General features: G+C 43.3%; 3 non-coding genes across 3 annotated transcripts; 1 reads left to right on the top strand and 2 right to left on the bottom strand.

Moving 5' to 3' along the window:
• Positions 1-2,381: 2,381 nt before the first annotated feature.
• TRNAL-AAG (transfer RNA leucine (anticodon AAG)) lies at positions 2,382-2,463 on the bottom strand. Its single transcript has one exon. It is a non-coding gene; the product is annotated as a tRNA-Leu (tRNA).
• A 3,194-nt stretch (positions 2,464-5,657) lies between these two features.
• Positions 5,658-5,729, bottom strand: TRNAE-CUC (transfer RNA glutamic acid (anticodon CUC)). The gene has a single exon. It is a non-coding gene; the product is annotated as a tRNA-Glu (tRNA).
• A 750-nt stretch (positions 5,730-6,479) lies between these two features.
• TRNAF-GAA (transfer RNA phenylalanine (anticodon GAA)) lies at positions 6,480-6,552 on the top strand. Its single transcript has one exon. It is a non-coding gene; the product is annotated as a tRNA-Phe (tRNA).
• Positions 6,553-13,953: the final 7,401 nt, after the last annotated feature.

Raw genomic sequence — 13,953 nt, forward strand, 5'->3', positions numbered from 1 at the left:
TAAAACTAACACGTTTAGGAAATGCTGGCTAGGTGGGGATTTTTCTTCCCTTAAAGACTTCTCAGGGTTTATAATATGCTGATGTCGTTTCTAAATCTTAAACAAAGGAACTGTAAGAAGCATTGCTTTCCCAAAGGGAAGGACAAAAAGAATCCTGTTTGGAGGAGCACCTTCATGCCCTCTTGTTGCACAGAAAACATTTTGGGAAATGGTTACACCTTAGCTAATTGGACAGAGTCCAAGATATACAATTTCCTAGTAACAAATTCCAAAGGGAATTACATGGCTTATTACACAATAGACAGATTAAACGTTGGTCTTCAGGTTCAGTGTCTACAGTATATTAGAGCATGTTCCTTATATAGGCATTTCTTATATAGTTTGTTGAAGAAAACTGAGATGAAAACATTTTGGCTCTAACTCTAAAATTGCTTCTATGGAAGATGAAACTCTGTATATGTGGTTTTCAGATGATAGATACAGTGTGACTTAAGAACAGAGTTCAGGATGTGTCTGGAGAATTCAGAGTGCTTTTCCAGTCTTTTTTAAGTGTGAAGACCCCTTATTTGATGATGAAAACTTTTCACCAACACCTCATGCATACACGTACTACAAGTAGTTGTACTTTAATGCTGATGGCAAAATGTTGTCATGTTCTCCAGAAATCTGAGGTTTCACTAATTACAACAGCATACATGCTTTTGTAAAATGTATATACATGTTCAGGATGTTTATTTTACCTGCAAATTATGACGTGCATTTAGATTTTGGACTCAAAAGTCCTTAGCCTATCATGAGAACCCTCAAGTGCATCCTTTCATGTCGCTTCTTTAGTCCATCTTCTAACAGAATCTGGCAAAGTTTCAATTCCAGTTAAATTCTGGACAATTCTGGAGTGTTGCTGTTTTGTGTTATTGACTGCACAGTCATGTCTTTCAAACACTGATTAACTGAAGGAGGTGGCAAGCCTGACATCCCATTGTGAAAGTTGAGCAACCTCTGTATTGGGCCCAGATAGAGTAGACTTCATCCTCATGAGTCCATCTTCAACATGACTGTTGTCTCCCTAAAATAGTCCTATGATCGTGACACCTGGCTTTATTTGTTTTTATTGAAGTATAGTTGATTACAATATTTTGTTCACTTCAGGTGTACAACTGCCTTTAAAACTCCCAACTGACTCTCAGTCCTGCAGTAAAAACCCCCAAATTACTAGCTCAAACTCCAGGAATCTTTTGATACTTCTTTAACACTGAAAATGAACATTATGAAAAAACGCTTAAGAAGTTTAGGATATTTTACCTGTGGAAAAGTCAGCACATTTTAAAAGAATCCTAAAGTGGGGTGACAGAAAAGGCAATGGCAACCCACTCCAGAACTCGTGCCTGGAAAATCCCATGGACGGAGGAGCCTGGTAGGCTGCAGTCCATGGGGTCGCTAAGAGTCGGACTCGACTGAGCGACTTCAATTTCACTTTTCACTTTCATGCATTGGAGAAGGAAATGGCAACCCACTCCAGTGTTCTTGCCTGGAGAATCCCAGGGACGGGGGAGTCTGGTGGGCTGCCGTCTATGGGATCGCATAGAGTCGGACACGACTGAAGCGACTTAGCAGCAGCAGCAGCAGCAGCAAAGTGGGGTGAATGCTCAGTTACTCAGTTGTGTCTGACTCTTTTTTAGACCTCAGGGACTGTAGCCCACCAGACTCGTCTGTCCATGGGATTTGCCAAGCAAAAACTGTAGAGTGGGTTGTCATTTCTTCTTCCAGGGAAATTAGGATAGACTCGACTCTGCTATATAGTTGTAAATTTCGGAAAATGTTTGTATGCCCTCAGGTCAAGAAAAGATTTTTCAAACAAGGAGCCAAAAAAAGACGATTTTGATACTTTTCTCCATTCCCATTCTATAAGTATTTCCAAATTAGAGAAGGACACGAAGGAAGTGAGCTGAGAGAGGCTGGAGAAAGGATAGTGACTATTTTCAGTATAAATTATTCCCTCGGAGGCACTGACAGGATCTATATTGAATTGCAGGGCATTCCCAGGAATCTAACATCCAGTCATTTGTTTGTAATAAGGATTGTATGCATAAAAGCACTTTTTGTTTGTGTTATTGATTGTTGCATCCTCAGGGCCTAGAATGATGCCGAAAATATACTGGCCGCTCAAACAGACTGAACAACAATGTATAGACTAAGAGATTATTTGAGCGCATGTTTTCCGTTGAGCATTGTTTTGGGGTAGTTACCTATGGCCCTTGGGTAAACAGAAGTCAAAATGGGGGAAGATAAGGACTGACTTTGTAGAATATTAGAACTGCCCACTTCGGGCATGAAGAAAAGTCGTCTAACATCACGCAATCTCACAATAAAGAAAACAGCCCTGGCAGCGGTGGGATTCGAACCCACGCCCCCGAAGAGACTGGAGCCTTAATCCAGCGCCTTAGACCGCTCGGCCACGCTACCTCTTCCGGCGCGTGTTTCTTCCTCATTTTTACTAAGAGTGATAGTCTTCCCTTTACGGTTCCGTCACGTTCCCGTTCTAGGACATTTATCTGGCGTTCTCCTCACCAATACTGCCATAGAATTCTGCCTGGCGTTCAACCACCACCCAGCCTGATCCCTAATACCCTATTTCCCCACAGTTGGGAGCAGCGGGGAAGGAAATCAGGGGATCCGAGCCGCCCGCCCGTTTGTAACCAACCCGGGAGGAAAGAGCTGCAGGTGGTCGTGTGGGTTGCAGGTCCGCGGTGGACTGTGATGTCCCCCGCAGCCGCGACACAGCTGAGAGTCCAGGAGTGGTTTTGGATGAGGGGAAGCTAGGGGGGAAAGACAACCCGACGAAAGGAGCACAGAGCCCAGTTCTCAGGACGAACGCGGTCTCTGCAGAAATGCCCCCAGGACCAAAGGCACTGGGCGGTTCATTTTGAAACGCCAAGGTTTGAATCAAAACTATAAAGAGAGGCAGGTTCCATCCCTGGGACGGAAAGATCCCCTGGAGAAGGGCATGGCAACCCACTCCAGTATTCATGACTGGAGAATCCCATGGACAGAGGAGTAGCCTGGCGGGCTACAGTCCATGGTGTCGCAGAGTCAGACATGACTGAAGTGACTTAGGCTGCATACATGCATTATCCTTAGCTGCAATAATTTATCAATTACCAGGTGTTATTTTCTAAGGAGATTACCTTAGGAAAATCTCTAAGAAAAAGGATTCTCAATAGAGCAAAAGCAACATAGTCACCCCCTACTCTTCCTAAAGCTTCTTTCCCTAGTTTCTCCGTATATCCCAAGCTAGGAGCCTCTTTTCTCATCTCATCATTTCGAGCCCTCTCCGTGGTTCTCCCTCTCGGTCCCTCACAACACCAGTAGACTCTCCTCCACTATCAGTATTATTAATATGTACTCCCACCAGTCCTGGATGGCAATATGGACATAATTTGATGGAAACTGACCACTTTGTGACAAGTTTAACCCTCAAACACAAAGAGCAATGATATCCTCCTGCTAGGTGCTAACTAGTTTAATACTTCATCAGCGTCATCTTGATCCATCAAAGGCATCAATTCAGAGACCAGTTTTCTCTTTCTGGGGTTTGCATTCCTACATGGTAAACTAACAAGGGGAAAAAAGAAAATTGAAGAAATAAATTGAGATAAACTGACTATATCAAAGATTGGGCATCAGGAGCCCACTCATTCATTCAACAAGTATTGATCCTGGGCACCTGGGCGCTAAGCTGTACACTGAGTATTCAGTAGAAACATTTGACCAGTGCTATCCTCACCCTCAGAACTACCAGGGAAGGCAAACATTCATCAGGTAATTATAACTCAGGGTTGTAAATAAAGGAGGGCTGCGTTCACATTTAGTTGGAAGAGCTAACTTAGCATAGATCTGGAAAGGCCTGGTTGGAAGAATTTATGAATGCACTGAGGAATGTATGTTGGAGTGAGACAGACCTGGTGAGAAGTGTAATAAGGAAAGTTTGGGTGTAGGGAGGCCAGGGTCAAGATTGAACCTGCAACCCCTTTCCTCCAACAGGCCCTCTCCTGGAGGGAAGACAGAGATTCATGAAGGAGTGAGAAATGCAAGCAGAGAGAAAGAGGTGAGGGAGAAATGATCTCCACGCAGAAGAAGAAAATTCAGGTAGCTTTCAAAGAAGAGTCCTTTGTCTCTAATCCAATCAAGTTTATGTGGGAAAGTTTTAATATTTAGAAAAGCATTAAACACATTTAAGGGTTCTACCCAGACTCCTCTCTAAAAAACAGATATTAAAAAGAAATGAAGCAAAAGATTCTTGCTACATAGAAAGGAGACAAAATATTATTAAAAGAAGATGTTGTTCAAGAGGTGTTTGCCATCAGGCCTATAGGTTGATTTCCTCTGAAACATTAAGCAAAAAAAACACAAAACAGCTTCAGTATACAGAGAAATTCGACAAACTACTACTTTTATGCTTAGAGAAAAATAAAATTTCTTATATAAATTGATATTACATAGGTGTTAAAATGTATTAACATAAGAAGACTGTTGGCAAACTAACAAAGGAGTGTCCCAGCTCAAAGAGGTTTTGAAATTTGGGAATTTATATTTGGGGGTTGGGGGAGAGCAGGAAATGTGCAATTAATTAGAAAGAGTACTACTGTTTCATTTAACATGATCATAAAAACACCATCTGTTTGTAGAGTAAGATCAGGGACACCATGATTTCTATTTGGAAATTTGTGAAGAGTTCAAATGCACACTGAACTTTTATAAGAAATGAGAAGGAAATAATAAGCAATACACCTGTGACTGTTATTTAGACAAACCAAGTAACAAAGCTTCGTGCCCCAGTACTGTCAGACAGAAGCTAGTTATCACAAAGGCATGAAACTGTCAAAAGTCAGGAGAATAACAGGATCCGCTTTTCCTCAAGTAGTTATCAGTAAATTTCTCAGGTGCGCATTCAGACATGCTCAATACTTTGCCTGTTTCTTACTTTTTGACAGTTTTCCTTTAATGATCTAGCCTTCCCCTATTTTCTTTCTTAGCAAACCCCAGACAAACTGTAAATTCGTAGCTAAAGAGAGGTGGACGCGCTGGGGAGATCAGGCAGTCCGGAGCTCGCGTAGGCCCAAAATTCAATTACCCTGCCAGTATTTCTGGCGATCTCCCTTCTCCCAAAGCAGTGAAACTAGAAAATCCACCAGAGAGAGTGCTTTTCAAAATTCCAGCTACTCTCCCGGATTCAGAAACTCGCCCACAACCAGCGAATGAATACAAACGTCCAGAAAAGAGCTTCTCGATTTCTTTCATCTTCATTCGTAACTGTTTTTTCATTATGTTATGCTAATCTCAATCAACTCCTAAAGCTAATCAATTGCCTCCAAAATTTGCCTCTCACTGGATCATCCAATCGAATAGATTAAAATTTTGAGGCATTTAGGAATAGTGGACAGCTTTTTGATCAATGACAAATAACTAACTCATTTACCCATTCTTTGTAAACCATTGAAATTTACATCATTTGTCATTTTGAGCTTAGAATATCAAAACCATTGCAGGGTTTAGAAACCGAAAATGTTTCATATGGAAATTAAAAGTTAGCTTGCGTACACTTCTAAAGTTTCCCCTATGAGGGAACACTGGTAGTAAAATCAAAAACGAGGTATTTCTTCCCTGACCGGGAATCGAACCCGGGCCGCGGCGGTGAGAGCGCCGAATCCTAACCACTAGACCACCAGGGAAGGTGCTAGAAAGTTGTCAAGAAAAACCTACGAGGCTAACGCTTCGTAGGTACAAAGTGACACTGTAATAGGATCACTTTCGTTTTTACAAGGACTTCCTGTCCGCACCCGGAGAAGGCAATGGCACCCCACTCCAGTACTCTTGCCTGGAAAATCCCATAGATAGAGAAGCCTGGTGGGCTGCAGTCCATGGGGTCGCGAAGAGTCGGATACGACTGAGCGACTTCACTTTCATTTTCCACTTTCATGCATTGGAGAAAGAAATGGCAACCCACTCCAGTGTTCTTGCCTGGAGAATCCCAGGGACGGGGGAGCCTGGTGGGCTGCCGTCTATGGGGTCGCACAGAGTCGGACACGACTGAAGCGACTTAGCGGCAGCAGCAGCAGCCTGTCCGCGCCAACCAATAAAATATGGAAGAGAGGAAGATGTGGCAACGCCGAAGAAGAAGAAATCGGAGCATTGTAGCTTCACAGAGTCTCTTTCCCTGCTCCAGACCTGTGGAGTTACTCAGGAATAAATTGTAGATTTAACGAAGTCATTACAGCAGTTCTTAAAACATTAATTTGTAATTGTCTTCTCTTTCTCCTTATAAACTGGTGAGCCATTAGAAAATGAAAGTCCTTTTAAAATTTATCTTTGACTTCCTCAAGCGCTTATCGTGATGTTTATCAAACAAATTCTTAATAAGTAGTGACTAAAAGGACAGAGAATAAAGCCATTACACATTATTTTAAAAGCTTGTGGGCGGAGCCGAAATAGCTCAGTTGGGAGAGCGTTAGACTGAAGATCTAAAGGTCCCTGGTTCGATCCCGGGTTTCGGCAGGCAAGCGATTTATTTTAGTGTTTATTAAAATACTGAACGTACTAATGTAAACAAAATACACACAGAACCAAAAAAATAGGAGACTTTTTTTTCTCAAATTCATAAAGGAAGACACAAGAGGATTGTGCAATAAGACGATTCTTTCAGTCGGAGAAGCCTAGGGATGGACTTCTACATTTAACTAAATGGAAATAGTTCCAAATGTGCTAAAGGAAAACCACTTTCCCTTCTTTTTTGTAATATTTAGTGTGTATCTTCTTTCTTGGTTCGGATTCTGTTCCATTTATGCTATGATCCTCTTTCTTCAAACCTGCATCTTCTTCATTCCCATGGAATTAGTCCAGCAACCGTAAGCCAAAATCAAGGGGACTCCACTTTCTCCCGTTCATTTCTACTTAATGATGTCCCCTTTCCCCCTAATCTTATTCTCTGCCAGATTCTAATGCAAAGGATACTAGTCTCCCAGGTAGATATGAAAAAGAAAAGTTTAATATGAGGAATATCAGTTACATTTTTTTCTCGACATCATTTTCCTTCAGTAAAAATTTATTGAATAAGTGGACTCCTATGTAATTCTGAAGAGAAAGAGAGAGGCAAGGCAGGAGAACTGAAGAAAGTTTCCTAGAAAATGAAGTCATCTGAGTTGAATTGAAGAGGTGGCTCCTGGCTGGAAGAGAGTACGTGGCAGGGTGCGTGGTAAACTGAGCCAGAGCCTTGAAAGAAAGAAGACTCATGATACTCCTGTGGTTTATTTTTTCCCTATCTCCTAATTTTCTGGTTCTTCACATATTCCAACCTCTTGCTACTCAGAGGAAAAGTTTTCCCTCATTTCCAAGGTTAATTAATACTCCAGCTGAGCTTTTGACAACCTCCTGAATTCCATTCTACCCTTGTGTCTTTGATCTCTCTCCCTCTTACCTGCCTCTCTTCAGACTACAAAATGCCTAATCCTCATCTTTAGACAAGAAGAGAACACATGCTCTCCTGTCTTGCCCTCAGGTTTCTTCCCCAGAGGCTTTCCTTCCACTCACCACCAAACTTGTGTCAGGAACAGTATTTGTCTTGGCTTCCTTGCCTTAATTGCTCATCAGCTTACTTCTGCCTTCCAATCCTAAGAAAACATTACCATCAGCCACTCAAGTTTCTAATGCTTTGGCTTTCCCCCCAGCCCTAAACTTAATTTTGTGCAGAATGCAAACTATTGACAACTCTTCCTTCTCGACACAGTCTTCCTTGGACCTTTTCTTCTCTGTGCTTTCCGGCTGCTCTGTTTCCATCTTCCCTCTCCCCAGCTTCTAAGGACTCTTTTCAGAAATGGCTTCTTCTCAGTGTTCTGACCTCTGTCTTTTTAAAATTCATTTTTAACTTTTAGATGATTGTAAGTTCACATTCAGTTATAAGAAATAATGAAGAAAGATATCATGTATGCTTTACTGAGTTGCCCCCAATAGTGACACATTGCAAAATTATAATGCAGTATCAGGAGCAGGGTATTGATATTGATAAAGTCAAAGTACAGAACATTTCCATCACCACTAGGGTCCTCAGGTTGCCCTTTTATAGCTGCTGACCTCTTACTCCCCCCACCCCAACATCTGGCAACCACTAATCTGCTTTCCATTTCTACAACTTTGCAATTTCAAGAATGTTATATAAATAGAACCATATATACAATATAATCTATTGGGACTGGCTTTTTGCACTCACTGTAATTTTCTGGAGATTCATCCAAGTTGTTGAACCTTTCATAGTTCGTCCTTCTTATTACTGAATAGTATTCTGTATATTATTCACCACAGTTTGAACATTCTCCATTGAAGGACATTTGGGTTGTTTCCAGGTTTCTACCAGTATGAATAAATATACTGTAAACACTTGCAGATAGTTTTTATGTAAACATCAGTCATCATTTCTCTGGGATATATGTTCAGGAGTGCAGCTGTTGGGTAGCATGGTACTTGCATATTTAGTTTTTAAAGAAACTGACAAAATGTTTCCCAAAGTGGTTGCACCTAACCCTAACCCTAAACCCTAACCCTAACTCTAACCCCTAATCCTGACCCTAACCCTAACCTATCAGCAACATATATAGCCTCATCAACCTTTGGCGTTGTTACTAGTTTTATTGTAGCTCTTCTGATAGGAATCTAGTAACATCTCATTGTGGTTGTAATTTGCATTTCCCTAGTGGCTAATGATGGAGAAGGCAATGGCACCCCACTCCAGTACTCTTGCCTGGAAAATCCCATGGACGGAGGAGCCTGGTAGGCTGTAGTCCATGGGGTCGCTAAGAGTCGGACACGACTGAGCGACTTCCCTTTCACTTTTCACTTTCATGCATTGGAGAAGGAAATGGCAACCCACTCCAGTGTTCTTGCCTGGAGAATGCCAGGGATGGGGGAGCCTGGTGGGCTTCCGTCTATGGGGTCTCACAGAGTCGGACACGACTGAAGCGACTTAGCAGCAGCAGCAGCAGTGGCTAATGATGTTGAAAACATTTTCGTGTGTGTATTTGCCATCTATTTATCTGCTTTGGTGAAATGTCTCTTCAGGTCTTCTGTCCAGTCGAGGAAGAACTTTTGTGTACAGGTTTTTGAGTGAGAAGTTCCTGAAAATAACTTAAAGTTCAGACCTGTTGCACATCTGTCTTGAATTATACACTTGTCAGGTAATGCAATATACTGAAGCAGTACTTAAAAAATGCAATAGAGCCTTACTGTTTTGCGGAAGGCTGATTTGCAGAGTGCAGAAATCCCCGGGATAATAAGTCATTAAGAAGAGTTTCTTCCAGTTTGCCTGACTGCACCACCCTACCCCTGTGTGCAACATGTAAAGATAAAGCAAACAGGTAGTGTTAAAAAATAATAATAATAAAGTCAGGCCCAAAATGGAGTCATTTATGCTAAGCCTCATTGTCACCAAGCCCAGACTTAGCGTTTTTGCCCGCCTGGAAATGTAATGTAAAACCAGTCAATCAGGAATTACCTGATCAGTATTAGATAATCTAGCTCCTGCCATCCCCTAAAGGAAAGAAATTTAGCAATAACTAGGTTCATGCCTGGAGAATCCCAGGGATGGGGGAGCCTGGTGGGCTGCCGTCTATGGGGTCGCACAGAGTCGGACACGACTGAAGCGACTTAGCAGCAGCAGCAGCAATCTTTTTTCCCTAATATACCTTCCTTGTTCCTGCTCACTTCTACCAGAGCCTTCCATTTTATACAGCTCCTCGGAGCTCCTTCCTATCCGCTAGATTGGATGCTGCTCCACTGGCATCGATTTTTGTTCAAATAAAATCTTTTTTAAAATTTAAGATGCCTCAGTTTATCTTTTAACAGCAGTATGCGCCCTGAAGTCAAGTGGTTGACCGAGAATAATGCTGAGGAAAAAATGATTTTTTTTTTTTTTTTTTTTTTTAAGAGAGAATCCTGTAAAGGGAAGGTGAACAAAAGAGACCGGGTCTCGTCGGATGTCCGGGCAGAACTACAGGCACTGCTCGCAGGCGCGGTCCCACCGCCGCCCAGCACGGGGAGTTTGACCTGCTCCGTGTCCGGCCTGGGCCGGGTCCCCCCCTCCTTAGACAACCTGGTACCCCCGGGCTCCCCCGGGAGCCCCATGTTGGTGCCGGGCCCAGTGCGGACGCCCGCTCTACACAGCGCCGGAGTCCCGAACCCCCGGGCACCCACGATCCGCCGGCCTCAGCCTCCCAAGAAGCTGGGATTACAGGCGCGCGCCACCGAGCCCGGCGCTGGGAGACGAGGCGCCGCGGGCCTGGAGGCCGCGGCCGGCTGCCCTGCGGTGATGCGGTGCGGGACCCACGCGGCGACTCCCCTGTTCCCAGCCCACTACCCCCTCAAGATTGCTGGAAGGGGCTCAAGAGACGCAGAAAGCAAGGGCAGAAATGTGAATACGCTTCTTTTATTGTGTTGTCCTGGGAATCTTTGCATAAACGGCCGTAAATATATCAGAGGATGAGCGTTGAGCGTTCTTCGCAAATTTCAATGCGCGTACAAAATCACAGGGGGGTCTCGCCAAAATGCAGGTTCTAATGATATGGATCTGGGGGTGAGCTCTGAGATTCTTCATGTCTAAGAAACTCCCAGGTGTGGCCAGTCAGAGGCCCGTGCGGCAAATTCTACACTCTTATTTAACAGTGACAGCTTTATATTAGAACATTATGGAGAAAAATAAAAGATACCCACAGTTGTGCCTTCCCAAACGATCGTAGGCATCTACCCCACCACCCCCGACCCCGTACCCTTTTTAGTCCCCGCCCTCCTGCATGCATAACTTTTTGCCTGGTTGAAACCTTGACATATGTACAGTACCATGTTGGATGCATTTGTTTGCTGCTTTGTGCTAAGTAATAAATAAACGCAGTATGTGTGTTAGTTGCTTAGTCGTGTCCGACTCTGCGACCCCATGGACTGTAGCCGGCCAGGCTCCTCTGTCCATGAATTTCTCCAGGCAAGAATACTGGAGTGGGTTGCGATTTCCTGCCCCAGGGGATCTTCCTGACCCAGGGATCGAACCTAGACCTCCTGCATTGCAGGCAGATTCTTTACAGAGATAATAATAAATGTAGAGAACTGTTCAATTACTGCTCTGTCAGCCAACATTTACTGAGACCCCTCTTTGTGCTGTCCATCTGGGGAATCAGAGAGTACAAAATGCACTCTTCTGAGGAGCTTATGGCCTGATTAAAAAAAATGCAAACAAATAAATCAGTGAGAATTAAAAATTGTATTCTTCCATAGATGTAAGGGCAGGGTTTTGTGTAGAGGACATCATCAATCCAGGCACCTAACCTAAAGATGGGGAGGGTTTATTGGAGGAGATGATAGCTGAAATGTGTCTTAAAGATGAACTATGATTAGGCAGGTAAGGAAGGTGTGGTCAAGATTTATAATAAATATTATTGGGTCTTCCTCACAGGACACACAGTTTCTGAAACCCTAGGACTTTCCTAATTGATGAGAGCCATAAAGGTGCCTTTTGTTATGTTAATGAGGGAATTTTGGAACATCTCACTTGGAGGGGTCAGATTGCAAGGAAACTAATCTTCTGATTGAAGGATTGAAACTCTCAGTCCCACCTTCAACTCCAGGGAGGGGAGAGTGGCTAGTTCAGTTCGGTTCAGTTGCTCAGTCATGTGACTCTGCGCATGGACTGCAGCATGCCAGGCTTCCCTGTCCATTGCCAGCTCCTGGAGCTTGCTCAAACTCACGTCCATTGAGTCAATTAAATTACTGATGGCCTATGATTTAATAATAGTGCCTATATAATGAAGCATCCATTAAAAAAAAATTTTTTTTTTTAAAGGACAGGGTTTGAAGAGTTTGGGGCTGGAAATGTGAGGACTTGGAAATGTGAGGACTGTGACCAGCTCAGAGAAGGGATGGAAGTTCCATGTTCCTTTACCCATACCTTGCCCTTTGCAACTCTCCCTTCTAATTATTCCAGAGCCTCTTATAATAAGCCAGTAAACTCATACAAGCTCAACATTCAGAAAACTAAGATCATGGCAAATGGTCCCATCACTTCTTGGCAGACAGATGCAGCGGAAACAGTGACAGACTTTATTTTGGAGGGCTCCAAAATCACTGCAGATGGTGACTGGAGCCATGAAATTAAAAGAAAGAAAAGTTAGACCAACCTAGACAGCATATTAAAAAGCAGAGACATTACTTTGCCAACAAAGGTCCATCTAGTCAAAGCTATGGTTTTTCCAGTAGTCATGGATGGATGTGAGAGTTGGACTATAAAGAAAGCTGAGCACTGAAGAATTGATGCTTTTGAACTGTGGTGTTGGAGAAGACTTGAGAGTCCCTTGGACTGCAAAGCGATCCAACTATAAAGGAAATCAGTCCTGAATATTCATTGGAAGGACTGATGCTGAAGCTGAAACTCCAATACTTTGGCCACCTGATGTGAAGAACTGACTCATTTGAAAAGACCCTGATGCTGGGAAGACTGAAGGTGGGAAGAGAAGGAGACGACAGAGGATGAGATGGCTGGATGGCATCACCGACTTGATGGACATGAAAAGTTAAAGTGAAGTCGCTCAGTCATGTCCGACTCTTTGCAACCCCGTGGACTGTAGCCTACCAGGCTCCTCCGTCCATGGGATTCTCCAGGCAAGAATACTGGAGTGGGGTGCCTGGGAGTTGGTAACGGACAGGCAGGCCTGGGGTTCTGCAGTCCATGGGGTCGCAAAGAGTCGGACATGACTGAGCAACTAAACCGAACTGAAACTCATATATAAAATGTTTCTCTGAGTTCTTTTATCTAGCAAATTAATCAAACTCAGAGAGAGGAGTTTTTTTTAAATCTCATCTATAATCAGTTGATCATATGCACAGCTGACAACCTGGACTCGTGATTGGCATCTGAAGTGGAGGGCAGTCTTGTGGAACCCAGCCCCTAATTGGTAAAATCTGACATTATCTCTGGGTAGATAGTGTTAGAACTGAGTTGAATTGTAGGATACCCAGCTGGTATAAAGAACTGCTTGGTGATGTGGTGGAAAATCACACATGTTGGAATTATGTCAGATCCATAGGGCATGGAAAGATTCTTTCCATGAAGCATCAACAGGTACAAAGCTGATGATGAAATGATGAAAGTTGCTCAGTTGTGTCCGACTCTTTGCGACCGCATGGACTATACAGGTCAGTGTTCTGGCCTGGAAAATTCCATGGACTGTATAGTCCATGGGCTCGCAAAGAGTCAGACAGGTACAAAGCTGAAAAGGTGTCAAAATCCCTAGTTCCAAGTTCAAGTAGACCTGAGCAGAGCATCAACAATGTACAGGCCAGAGAATAAGATTAAGATGATGTTGCAGATGAAAAAAGAATTAGCTTGTGTGGTAGTTAGTCTCCCAAAACAGACCCCAATGTTGCAGGTCTCTCAGTAATCACACCTTTGTGTAGCACATTTTCACAATTAATCTTGGCTGACCTAGTAGAATTTCATTGAAATGACGTTTTGCCCATTCCAGGCCCATCTGAGTCATAAGAACCCCAGCAGCTTCTGATGAGGTTTCTTGAAATGCTCAACCTGAGAAGCTCCCTTTCAGAACCCAGGCACATGGAAAGGCCACAGTCAGGCACTCTGGGCAACAGTCTCAACGAAACTCCTAGCAGATCACAAACACCAAATGCCAACACCTGTCACATGAGCTGTCCATCTTGAACAAGTCAGCCCAATCAAGTCTTCAGAGGATCGAAGTTCCTGCTGACATCTCCTGGAGCAGAGTTGCCCAGATGAGCCCAGTCAACCAACAGAATCAAGAGAGATAATAAAGTGGTTTTCTACTGCTATCACAGCAAATGTAGTGGCTTGAAACAACACAAATTTATTATCTTAGAATTTTGCAGGTCAGAAGTGATACATTTGGGGAC

The sequence above is a fragment of the Bos indicus genome, chromosome 23 (genome assembly GCF_029378745.1).
Source record: "Bos indicus isolate NIAB-ARS_2022 breed Sahiwal x Tharparkar chromosome 23, NIAB-ARS_B.indTharparkar_mat_pri_1.0, whole genome shotgun sequence".
Taxonomy (NCBI): Eukaryota; Metazoa; Chordata; class Mammalia; order Artiodactyla; family Bovidae; genus Bos; species Bos indicus.